The sequence below is a fragment of the Neovison vison genome, chromosome 1 (assembly GCF_020171115.1).
Source record: "Neovison vison isolate M4711 chromosome 1, ASM_NN_V1, whole genome shotgun sequence".
NCBI classification, from domain to species: Eukaryota; Metazoa; Chordata; class Mammalia; order Carnivora; family Mustelidae; genus Neogale; species Neogale vison.
Window position 1 is genome coordinate 256,378,905 of NC_058091.1, and position 13,021 is coordinate 256,391,925.

At 41.1% G+C, this 13,021-nt stretch overlaps 1 pseudogene; it reads right to left on the minus strand.

Moving 5' to 3' along the window:
* Nucleotides 1–413: 413 nt before the first annotated feature.
* Nucleotides 414–13,021, minus strand: part of LOC122892275 — a 31,660-nt pseudogene continuing 19,052 nt past the window's right edge.

Sequence of the window (13,021 nt, forward strand, 5' to 3'; positions counted from 1 at the left end):
ATGCAAAAAAAAATCTGTGATGATAAGACATCAGAGTTCTAAATAAATATGACCTCAGAGCTGAGCCATATTGGAACCTGAGGCAAAAGGAAAAATATGTACCTCATGTATATGTTTTTAAGTAGTTTTTAATGACTGCTATTCCTCAAGAACATTAAGGCAGATGAAAAAATATTGAAAAATTAAAAAGTAGGTAAAGTAATACATTATTTTATTTTATTTTATATAGCACAACGTATATTTCGAATGGACAAAAAATTAGTATCATTTACAATATCTTAAGATAAATTGCCTTTGAATGGAAGTTTCCTTTCCAGTACTTTGAGGTCTACAAGATGTATCTAGAAAATGTACTACTGTGGAAAATGAAGATTGCTTAAATCAAATGGGGGAACTGTGTTTTCTCGTTTCAATTAATTGCTGTGACACTGTCCTTCAGGCAGCTGAGGGAGTTTCATGTTTTCGTTAGACATCATCTTGCAACTTTGATGCTATATGAATTCTACCATTTTCACAGCACTGGTATGGCTCTTGGGTCTACTACTCCATTGGAACTGTTAACTCCATTCATATTCATTTTTGTTACAAATATTACAAAGGAGGAGTTTGGGGGTATTTAAGACATTTAAGGCTGTATGTTTGGTTTTCATAAATTGTCCCAGCTCATGGTGGCTGCCATCTTTTATCAGTGTTGCTCTTCACAACATTATTTTTAATTTACATATTTTATTTATACCAAAACAGACTTTACTCTAATTTTACTTCAGCTTAAGTTGATTAAAAATTATTTAAAATCACCACTTGTCCAAAAGAAATGATCAAAGAGCACCTGGGTGATTCAGTCTATAGGGCATGCACCTCTTGATCTTGGGGTCGTGAATTTGAACCTCACATTAGGTATTGAGCCTACTTTAAAGTATAATAATAAGGGGCACCGAGTGGCTCAGTGCGTTAAGCCGCTGCCTTCGGCTCAGGTCATGATCTCAGGGTCCTGGGATCAAGTCCCGCATCGGGCTCTCTGCTCAGCAGGGAGCCTGCTTCTCCCTCTCTGCCTCCCTCTCTGCCTCCCTCTCTGCCTGCCACTCTGCCTACTTGTGATCTCTCTGTCAAATGAATAAATAAAATCTTAAAAATAAATAAAATAATAAAATAAGTGATCAAACATAGTAGTTCTTTCAACTGAAAACAATATAAACAAAGAAGTAGATTTTGAGAATATTTATGAGTTTGCCTCCATTAGACCCAAAGGTGTATATGTTCCTTTTGCTAAGCTCCACATGGCTCATAGGGCATTGTTGAACAGCTACATGCATAGTTTTGTATTTTTCCCTTCTTCACTACACAAAAGGTGGCATACTTTGGGCACTCTTTACACTTTGCTTTCTTTTGTCCTAGAAATTGCTCCATGTCAGTTCATAGAGAGATAAAGAGATGCTGAGGGGAGTGACCTCTGAAAGGTCAACCAGAGGGTACAATGCCCAGCCCAGCAAATGTGCTATATCAGGGGTTGTTTGTGAAGGAGTCATGAAAACATTCCACAAGACCCAAGGCCGGCATTTGGACATCTGCTACAGGAAGACAGTGATGCTAGATTAAACCACCACCATCAAGTCAGACTTTGCTTTGCTTCCTCCCGTCCCTCCTTTCCGTCCTGACTGGAGGCACCCAGAAGCATCAGGAAGTGTACAGTAGGTGGGATATAGTGAAGAAATAGGAAAAACAAAACAAAACAAAACAAACAAACAAAAAACACCCTATTCCTTCACTCCCACAGGTTTTAAGCCTACATGGGCCTCAGAAGATTTCATCCACACCAGAAACTGAAGCTCTGACTTAAATCCACGCAGATTTTTGGCACCTGAAATGAGACTATTCTAATACCTGAAAATGACAGAAAATGCAAGTCCTCTGCTCAGTGTACTGCACAGATGGAGAATGGAGAACGGACCAAGTAGGTTTAAAGAGTAAGTGATCAGAAAGAATAAAGCTACTTCCTGCTTCTCTCCTACCAAGTCCTGTCCACAAAATATGCCACTTTCACAAGAGAACCCGACTCAAACTCAAACTAGCCAGGGGAAAAAAGATACGAAGCAGCATTCAGGTAGGATTTGATAAACGGTGGTATAAGGTAGCATCAAGGTCACTATAACTCGAATTCTCTCTGTTCCACCCTCATCAGCTCTGTTCATGGTTTGAGTTCCCTCATAAGAACAACACAGACAAACTTTCTGTTAATATCTGAGACTGGGGGTTGAGAGGGTAGAGACATCCTTCATCAAACTGTCAAAGAAAAGTCTAGGGAATTTCTCTAATTTAATTCTTGGGTCACAGGTTCCCCCTCTCCCCCATCCATGGCCACAGAAACGCTGTGATGATTGGCTCAGGCCCAGGTTACCTGTTCATGTCATCCAGTCCCTATGGGAATGGAAATGGAAGGAGAATTGTAGTGAAGGGTTTAAGCCACTCAAAACCCATCCTAAAATTGAGGAAGGGGTCAGTCCTACACAAGGCACCTGGCTAGAAAATTTGGGATCCTCTAGGTCATTTAGTGAACACTGAAGAGGCAACTTCAGGATATGTTTTGTCCCAGTAGATATGTTTGTTTTTGGTTGAGTCATTAATCTTTTCTAAACAGTAATAATAGCAACCAGTTTTTAAGTATTTTTTACAGGCCAATAACTGTATGAAATACTTTCCGTGCGTCATCTCATTTTATCCTCATTACAACTCTATGGGGCTGGAACTACTTGAATCTCTGGATTAGTTTGCAGGGGTGGCTGTAACAAAGTGCCATAGATCATGTGGCTTAAGAACAGAAATGTATTGTCTCATGGTTCCGGAGGCAGGAAGTCTGAGATTGAGGTGTCAACAAGGATGGTACCTTGGCTTTTAGAAACATCATCTTTATCTCTGCCTCCATCTTCATGTGTCATTCTCCCTGTGTGCATGTATGTGTCCCAATACCCCCTTTTTTCAAGATTTATGTATTTATTTTAAAGAGAGAGAATGAACAAGGGGAGGGACAGAGGGAGAGAATCTTTGAGCAGACTCCTTGCCGAGTGTGGAGCGTGATGCAGGGCTCGATCTCATGACCCATGAAATCATGACCTGAGCTAAAACCAAGGAGCAGACGCTTAATTGACTGAATCACCCAGGCATCCCCAAATATCCCTTTTTAAAAGACTTCAGTTGTGTTGAATTAGGGACCCACCTTTCTCCAGTATGACCTCATTTTAACTGAACTAATTTTACCTGTAACAACCCTATTCCCAAATAAGGTCACATCGTGAAGTATTTGGGGCTAAGACTCTGAAATATGAATTTTGGAAGAACACAATTCAACCCAGAACAATCCCCATTTTGCAGGTATGAAAATGAGATTAAACAAGTTAAGTAATTTATCCAGAACCAGAGCTAGTGAAAGGGAGAGACAGACCTTTGCTTGCCTCCTAAACCTCTGCTATTGAGCTGTCATGAGATCATTAGTCAACAGACTATGCTTTCTACAACGGGAGTAGGACCATTTAGGTCAGCACTTCTCTCCTGTGTTAACCTATTAGAAATCAAGAAAAATGATTTTATATAAATGCATAAGATGGGATAAAAGATAATCAATCTATCAGAACTTACTGCTTCTTCCCCTACCATCTTCCTGTATTTTAAGTCCACCTGCCCAAAGAAGATTTTGAAAAACTTTTCTTTGAATTAAGAAATATACTTCCAGGGCACCTGGGAGGCTCAGTGGGTTGAAGCCTCTGCCTTCGGCTCTGGTCATAATCCTAGGGTCCTGGGATCGAGCCCTGCGTCGGGCTCTCTGCTCCGCGGGGAGCCTGCTTCCTCCCCTCTCTCTCTCTCTGCCTTCCTCTCTGCCTACCTGTGATCTCTGTCCGTCAAATAAATACATAAAATCTTAAAAAAAAAAAAGAAAGAAAGAAATGTACTTCACTATTTCACTTTGGCATTATCTGAAAAGACTTAAGAAGATCTGTTGGGTGCCTAGGTGGCTCAGCTGGTTAAGAGACTTCTTTCTGCTCAAGTCATGATCTTGGAGTCCCTGGATGGGTCCCCGCATTGGGCTCCCTGCTCAGCAGAGAGTCTGCTTCTCCCTTTGACCCTCCCCTCTCTCATGCTCTCTCTCTGTCAAATAAATACATAAAATATTAGGAAAAAAAAAGATTCATTGAACTGCATTTAATTGAAAAAGATGGTATGCAAAGACTAAGCAATATAAAATTGCAGGTTAGATCAAAGGATGAACCTAAACTACCATATCCCCTCATTCTTCTATTATCACATTTCTTTTTTTTTTTTACTTTATTTGAATTTTAAATAAGGCTCTGTGCCCAGCATGGAGCTTGAACTCACTGCCCTGAGATAGAGTCACATGCTCTACTGACTGAGCTGGCCAGGTGTCCCTGTTACCACATATTTTAAATCTATTTTCTCATCATGCCCTTGCTTGAGACTTCCAGCTATAGAGAGGAGAGAACAGAGTTCAGTGAGAGCAAATGTAAGAACCACCATAGGTGGGGATGACAATCAAGTGGCCAAGATGTACTATATATGGGTTGCAGGATGTCCCCAAACAACTTCCTTCAGGATGGAGAAATTTTGCTGCAGTGAGGCTTAACCTAGTTAGAAAAAGGGATTTCTTCCATTGACCTCCATTGGGTTTGGAGTTTCTCAAGGGTAGGAACTAATGCTACTTTTGCATGCTCCCCTAACGCACAGACTGGAAGGAAGAAAGGAAGGGAGGGAGGAAATATAATGCCTTTACATTAGGATTGTACTAGAGCCAGCTCATGCCATTTGAATTCTTCATCTGTTTTCTAGGTCTGATAATTTTTTCCTGTTTTTTTTTTTTCCTGGCCTACCATATGACAGTAATTAGAAGAAGAAATGATACCTTCCACAAGTTAACCCTTCTTTAAGAATATTGCCTCTTTAGGGGCATCTGGGTGGCTCAGTGGGTTCAAGCCTCTGCCCTCGGCTCGGGTCATGATCCCAGGGTCCTGGGATTGAGCCCCGCATCGGGCTCTCTGCTCAGTGGGGAGCCTGCTTCCCCCACTCTCTCTGCCTGCCTCTCTGACTACTTGTGATTCTGTCTAATAAATAAATAAAATCTTTTTTTTAAAAAAAGAATATTGTCTCTTTAAAAATTATTATTTTCGGGGTGCCTGGGTGGCTCAGTCGTTAAGCATCAATCTTCGGCTCAGGTCACGATCCCAGGGTTCTGGGACCGAACCCTGCATCAGGCTCCCTGCTCAGTGGGGACCATGCTTCTCTCTCTCCCACTCCCCCCACTTGTATTCCTTCTCTTGCTCTCTCTCTCTCTCTCTCTCTCTCATCCTGTCAAATAAATAAATAAAATCTTTAAAAAAATAAAAAATTGTTTTTTCTTTTGGAGAGGATGGTATAAGTAGAATTAGTGAGCAGAAAGAATAATAGTATGCTTAGAAACTATTTATCTTCATTCTTATATTCATTTTTTATTAGGAATTATTCAAATAGGTAATAAGGATTAGGTCACTGAAGTTCAGTATCCACAAGAAATCAATACTATAATGATGGTAGAAGATATTGCAAATCAGCTTTTACAACACTACTCCAACCTCCTAATAATATAGTATGATCTTGGGAGCAGGCCTTAAGATAAGGATTCAAGCAAAGGTGATTGATTAGGAAGTACTCCCAGGAAAAGCTGGCAGGAGTGTGGGGAAGTAAGTTGGGAAGGGAATGAAGCCAAGCCAGGTTGTGATGTCTAGTGTGGTGCTATGGAGGGTAACTTTGGCTCAGTTCCACAGGAGAGCTCTGGACGGTATAGACAAGATTTACACTGTCCTGTGGGGAACAAAGGAGCTAGAGTATGTATACCTCTGTGCCCTTCAGTGATTGGTTAATGGCTGGTGTGTGTGTGTGTGTGTGTGTGTGTGTGTTGAGGGGAGGGGAGGGAGGGGAGGGGAGTGGGAATTGTAAATTCCCAAACACTTTTGGCTCTCTATGCCCAAAGGCACCATGGTGCTAGGAATCTGGGGGCACCCCTTGGACAAAAAGATGCAGGTATTGGCTATTGGAAGAAAAGGCATATGGGAGCTGGTACCCCCAAATTATAAAGGAAACTGAGAATATGGGGGAGAATATAGAGAGCTTGCACTATTCTTGTGTGCTTCAAGTTAGATCTAAACCAGTGTTTCTTCAGGAGGGTGGATCATCACAATTTCCAGCCGAAGAGATGTATAAGAGGAGAAATAGTGGAATGAGTTACAGTTCCTGCTTCTGTAGTTGGTCCTGAGACTATAATTGATAGTTATCATCTCCGTCTACTGCTCACCTGTTCTAGATTCCCTCTCACCTCAGCTAGCACTTTCATTAGTCTGAATTGCTTGCCTGTTAGGGCATTCTAGACCTTCACCCCAAGTGGCTCGAGACTTTGCTTGCTGTGTGCTTGTCAAGCCACAGTTCCTGAATTGTTCATTCACAGTTAAAATCAGGCATGGCAGCCTCAAGAGATGCCCAGTGGATTCCCTGAGTTACAGACATGTCTCTCCCTTTTCCTATTATGTCAAGTCAACTCTGTATCCCTTAGAAGGAAAAAGGTCAGTTACTCCTGACAATATAACTTTTTTCTTTGTCTGCTGATCTTCTGTCATGAGAAAATCAAAGTGACCAAGTAGCAGCCAGAGCTTTAAGTTCAGTAGAACAATTATTGTTCCCTGACAGACAATAAATAAAAGTTCTCTCCACCTACCCTATCCTCTCACTGTAGGCCAGGACCTCTAGATGCACCTAACCTAAAGTTGCAGAGATGAAAAGTACATAGTCCCTAAGAAGGCCACTGAAAGTGGTGGACAGAGGGTCACTCTTAGCCTCCATTCCTGGCTCATGGACCTATGTATTCTATCTAATAGGAAAACAGCTCCACATAATAGCAATTTATATATATCACATCTGAGGGTTAGTACCCCAGCCCTACAGAGTTATCTTCAGATTTAGCTGCATCCTGTAGAGGTCATTCCAAAGTTCTGTTAGTCTAGAATGTGGGGTGATATATGCTAAGACCAATGATCCTATAGTTACATGTCCATCAATAACCCTCTAGTACCCTAAAGTGGGCCTCTTGGTCCAAGGTTATATTATATAGGATCTTGTGTCAGCAAGTCAAAGACTTACAGGTTTTGGCAGGATGAAATAGAGTGGAAGGGGTCTAATATTATCAAATCACCATCAGGTACCTGGTTGGATGGATCTTGGAGAATGACAGTATGTTATAAGTGTAATCAGTGGTTACTTCTGCTGCGCTGCTGTTCCAGATACAGTTTCATTTCTGGAGTGAATGAACACATCTCCAGGACCTGCAATTAAGCTATTGGTGTGGAGAATGTGTTTCCCCCCTTATACCTGTTAATTAAGACCATGGGATATAGTTTACTTTCAGCAGGCAGGGCTAGCAATATACTTCAGTAATGTACCTCAGGGCTATATCAACTCTCAGGCTCTCTGTCATGATCTAGTCTGAAAGCACCTTGATTGTTTTTCTCTAGGACATTAAGCTGATTCATACATTGATGATAGCATGGTGCCCGGAGCTGGTGCACAAGAAGTAGCAACTACTCTAGGTATCTTGGTAAGACACTTGCATACCAGAGCATAGGAAACAAATCCTACAAAATTTCAGGGACTGCCACCTTAGTGAAATTCTAGGGGCCCAATGGTCTGGGACATCTCAAAATATCCCTTCCAACATGAAAGACAAACTTCCGAACCTATCCCCTTCTACCACCAAGAAAGAAGCGCAATGCTGGGTGAACCTCTTTGGTTTTGGCAGGCAACATATATATCATTTGGTCATGCTGTTCTAACATATTTACTGAGTGACCCAAAGGACTCCCAGGCTTCAGTAGGGCTCAGAACAAATGAAAGCTCTACAGTAGGTCCAGGCTGTGATGCCTCTCCACCATTTGGGCAACACGACCCAGAAGATTCAATGGTGCTTAAAGTATCTGTGGAACATAAGGAGGCTATATGGAGACTTTGGCAAGACCCCATAGATGACTTATGGCCCAGACACTTAGGATTTGGGGACAAAGTTATGTCACCCCCTACAGATAACTATTCTTTTGAGAATGGCTTGCTCTGGGCACTAGTAGCAACTAAACATTTGACTGTGGGCCACAAAATTACCAAGTGTTGTCTCACTCATCCAATCATAAAGTTAGACATGCACAGCAGCACTTCATTTTCAGAAGAGATCAGGCTCAGGTAAATTCAGAAGACACAGATGAGCAAGGGACTTAGGTACCCATGGTCCTCTCTTCACTTTGCTGCTCCTTTCTTTCAATCTGCATTATGGCAGATTGCACTTCCAAAGAAGGCCACAATAATATCTTACTACATGTACTTTTCTAGAACTTTGACACACACACCCCCATTTAAGAAGTGGAATCTATGTACCCTCCCCTTGAACCTATGCCTTGACCAATAAAATTAAGGCAGAAGTGTTGTTATGTGACTCCCCAGGTTCTTGTAACACTCACTCTTGGAGCCTACCCACCATGAGCAAGCCCAGGCAACCTGTGGAGGTGCCTACTTGGAGAGGAACAGAGGCCTAGCCTACAGTTTTGGTTATACCTCAGCCAACAACCAGCAACAACTGGCCAGCTATGTGATTGAGCCAAAGTGAAAGTCCATCCTCCAGACTAACCCAGTTCAGTCCAAAAAACCGACTATTCAAACATGGAATACAGATGAGCCAGCTATGCTGAAAGCCCAAATAACATATCCACAAGCAAAATAAATTATTGTTGTCACTTTAAGCCACTAAGTTTTGGAGTGGTTAATTACATCACATTAGATAACTGATACACTCATGTGTGGCCCTGAAGGACCATGAAGAAGAGACATCCTCTTAGTAGGCAGAACTCTAATCAGTGCACCTGGTCATTTGTTCTGCCTAGAAAAAGAGATGGTCAGGGGGATAGATCTACCATGATTCATGGATATTTGTTTGGGTAATTGTTTGGCTGGATAGTCAGGAACTTGAAAGGAGCATGATTAGAAAATCAGTGCCAAGGAGGTCTGGGAATAGGTATATGGGCAGAGCTTTCCAAATGGGCACAGGATATGAAGATATTTGTATTTTATGTGAATACTTACCAAAAAACAACCTCAACAGAGAAGAATCTCATTTATCATACAGGCAAGATGACCTGTTCTGCCAACATTAGTCACCCTCTTTCTTCCACAACCCCTGTTCCTACTCAAAAAGCTTATGGGGAAAAAAATGGGCAAAGTCAGTAATGGAAGTTCTGCATGGTCATGAAAACATGGACCGTTACAGCCCCCCCCCCGCCAATGGCAAATATAAACAATGAGCTTCCAGTGTGGCTCTATTTCCCCAAGGGATCAGCCAGTCATAAGATGTTGGATTGTTTTCATTGGATCAGTTCCATATTGGAAGGGATAGCATGTTGTTCTCAAAGGAGTAGACACCTAACTTTGTATATAGACTTGCCTGTCCTGTCTATAATGCTTCTGCCGAAACCAACATCCATAGACTTAACAGACTTTTTCTGTCAGAGTGTCCCATAATGCATTCTTCTGACAAAGGGACTTTCTAGCAAATGAAGTGATGCAATGGACTGAGGCCCATGGAACCCTGGTTGCATGTTTGTCATCCTCTGGCCTCACTGAATAGCGGTATGGCCTATGAAGATTCTGTTGCATTCTCAGCTAAATGGTAACATCTTATTGGGCTGGAATAATGTTCTCCATTATGCAGTATATGCACCAAATCAATGACTAATATAAAGTCTGGATTTGTGGAAGTCAAGGAGTAAAAACAAGAATGGTCGGGACGTCTGGGTGGCTCAGTTCGTTAAGCGGCTGCCTTCGGCTCAGGTCATGATCCCAGCGTCCTGGGATCGAGTTCCACATCGGGCTCCTTGTTCTGTGGGGAGCCTGCTTCTCCCTCTGCCACTCTGTCTGCCTGTGCGCTCTCTCTCTCTCTCTCTCTGACAAATAAATAAATAAATAAAATCTTTCAAAAAATTTAAAAAAATAAAAAATAAAGTTAAAAAAAAACAACAAGAATGGTTAATGGAAGAAGAGCCCCTTCTGTTTCTACCCTTAGTGATCCCTAACAAATGTTTTGTTTCCCACTCCCTTAACATTGCTGGTCTACAGGTATTAGTTCCCAAGGAAAGAAGGCTTCCACCAGAGTTCTAACAATGATTTCATTAAAAAGGAAATTGAAACTGCTGCCTGACCATCATGGACTCCTCAGGCAAAACAGGAGTTTTTGTACTGACTAGGGTGAATGATCTTGACTATCAAAGGGAAATGGGGTCACTAGTACACAGTGTGAGTAAGGACTATGTGTGGAATGCAGTCATTTTCCTGGGATGCATCTTAGCTCTGTGTCCTATTGATAAAACTAAATGAAAAACTACCACAAGTCAATAACTCAGTCTTTAAATTATAGGGCATCAAAGGTAGAGTGTGACTCAGCTAGAGGAAGTAATCCTTTGCAAAAAAGATGGGCCTTCATATCCTGTTTTTGAGAGAAGGTTAGCACGCTCTTTATTGTATAAGGGATACTTGGAGTATGTTAGTCAGAAGCATGATTTTGCTTTTGTCTTTCTCCAGAAGATAAATACAGTTGATAGAGGTAAAGTGGACTATGGTGATTTTGTAGGGTGCCAACCCGGCTAAACTGGAATTATATTACCTGGAATTCCCTTCCCTTAACTCATAGTTTAAAGTTGGTCGCAAGAAAAGTATGCCTGAGATTTGGAAGATGAGAGCAAACTAGCAGGCATCGGGGCTTGAAGATCCGTATGGGGGAGCTCGAGGTGTTGCTGCAATGCACTTACCTTATCCCTCAACTGCTGGCTCCTCCTGTGCATTTTCCTCCTTCAGTTCCTCTGCACCAGGTACATGGCAAAGGGCACCAGCTTCTTCTACAGGTCATCCATGGCATTGAGGTTGGAGACTCTGAAAAACAGATGTGGGTGCCAGTATGTCTTCCTGTGTTCCAGCATGTCCCCATTCTCATCTGCTTCGAGTTCAGTTATTTCCCACTTCTAGCCCTGCTGACGTACATCAACTTTAGTGCAATACCAAACACAAAGATTTCCATAGCCTTCTTCATTGGCTGCTTTTGTGGTACCTGGCGAATGATTTTTCTCTGTTCCTCTAACTGTCCTCTTCCAGATTTTTACTGTCCCAACTAACCCTAATCTGACCCTGAGCCTGACCCTGCAAATTTCTGTTAAAAACAAAACAGTTGCAAAATAGAGTCCCTTATGTTAAGCCCCTCATCACCAAACCAAGATTTAATTTAATTAGTTTCAACTGTCGCAGAAATGGAATCTTTATAAACCAGTCAGTTAGGAATCTCCTGATCAGTGCTAGTTAGGTAATTTGCCTGAAATTGCCTGCCATCCCCTAAAGGAAAGTAACCTTACAATGACCAACCCACTTTTTTTCCTAATATAACTTCCTTGCTCCTGCTCCCTTCTGCCTATAAAAGTCTTTCATTTTGTACAGCTCGTTGGAGCTCCTTTCTATCTGCTAGATTGGATGCTACCCAATATTAATAGATTTTTGCTCAAATAAAGTCTTAAAATTTTTTTCATATGCCTCCATTTATTTTTTTTAATATTTTATTTATTTTTTTTAAGTAACTCTGTGCCCAATGTGGGGTTCAAACTTATGACCCCAAGATCAAGAGTCCCATAGTCTATCAACTGAGCCAGCCAGGTGCCCCTATTTTTTTAATATTTAAACACACTTAAATTTGGGGTACCTGGATGGCTCAGTTAGTTAAGTTCCTGCCTTTGGCTCGGTTGTATCACAGGGTCCTAGGATAAAGCCCCACATGGGGCTCTCTGCTCAGCGGTGAGCCTGCCTCTGTCTCTCCCTCTGTGATCTCTCTCACTCTTGCTCTCTCTTAAAAAATAAATAAATAAAATCTTTAAAAAACCCAAACACTTAAATTTTTAAAAAATTTTTCCAAAATTCAAATCTAACTGGATGTCCTATATTTTTATTTGCTAAATCTGGTAGTCTTAATTGCGGAATAACAGACAGTGATGTCTGCTATTATATACAGGATTTTATATACATACTTGGTCTTTCATTCTGCCTTAAAAAAAGAAATGGCCAAGGGTATAGATCTGCAGTGAGTCATGAGTTTGGTAAAATTAGACAAATCATAAATTTTGATCCTTAACGAAATAATAGGTCCAGTTCATGATCTCAAGGAACATTCATATAATTAGGAGAAATGTTTAGAATCTTTATAGTGGAGGGACCAGGGCCACTCCACCTGAACCCAGTGATCAATCTTAGATTCTCTGAAAGAAGGATACCAGACAACGTGACGCAATAGAAAGACCCCAAGGGTGCTCATGAGCTCTTCCTGTCAACAAACAAAATTCAGTCTAATCAGGTCTTTAGAATAGTTACCAGCTTTCAGGAAATACAGGGTAAAGTAGAATAAGTTTGATGATATCAAGAAAAAACAATCAACCAAATACATAATGTGAAACATTCCACACTTAAAAAAATAACCTGGTTTCACCAACAAATCAAAGCACAAAAAATTATAAAAGAAATTGGATAAATTGAATAAAAGAAACTCATGAGACCACACAGCCACGTTTGGATTCGGAATCAAGTAAATCAGTTTTAAAACATCTTTGAATATTGACTGGTATTGGATTCTCATGACTAGTTGAAGAAATGAGATCCATGATCGCAAATTTTGTACATAATACTATTTCGCTCCCCCCCTTCACTTACTACATGACATAGAGCAAGTTCAAATATTTAATACAGAGTTTATCGTTTAGCACTTAGATTACGGGGTGTCAATATGTGGGTATACCAGAAAAGGAATGAACATCACTTAGAAATGGACAGCATGTAGAGTGACTTTTGGGTTTCTTTTTGGGGATAAGCTTCTTTTTGTTTGTATGAGGTATGAGTCCATTAGGAAAGTATGTTGGTTCTGGCTATT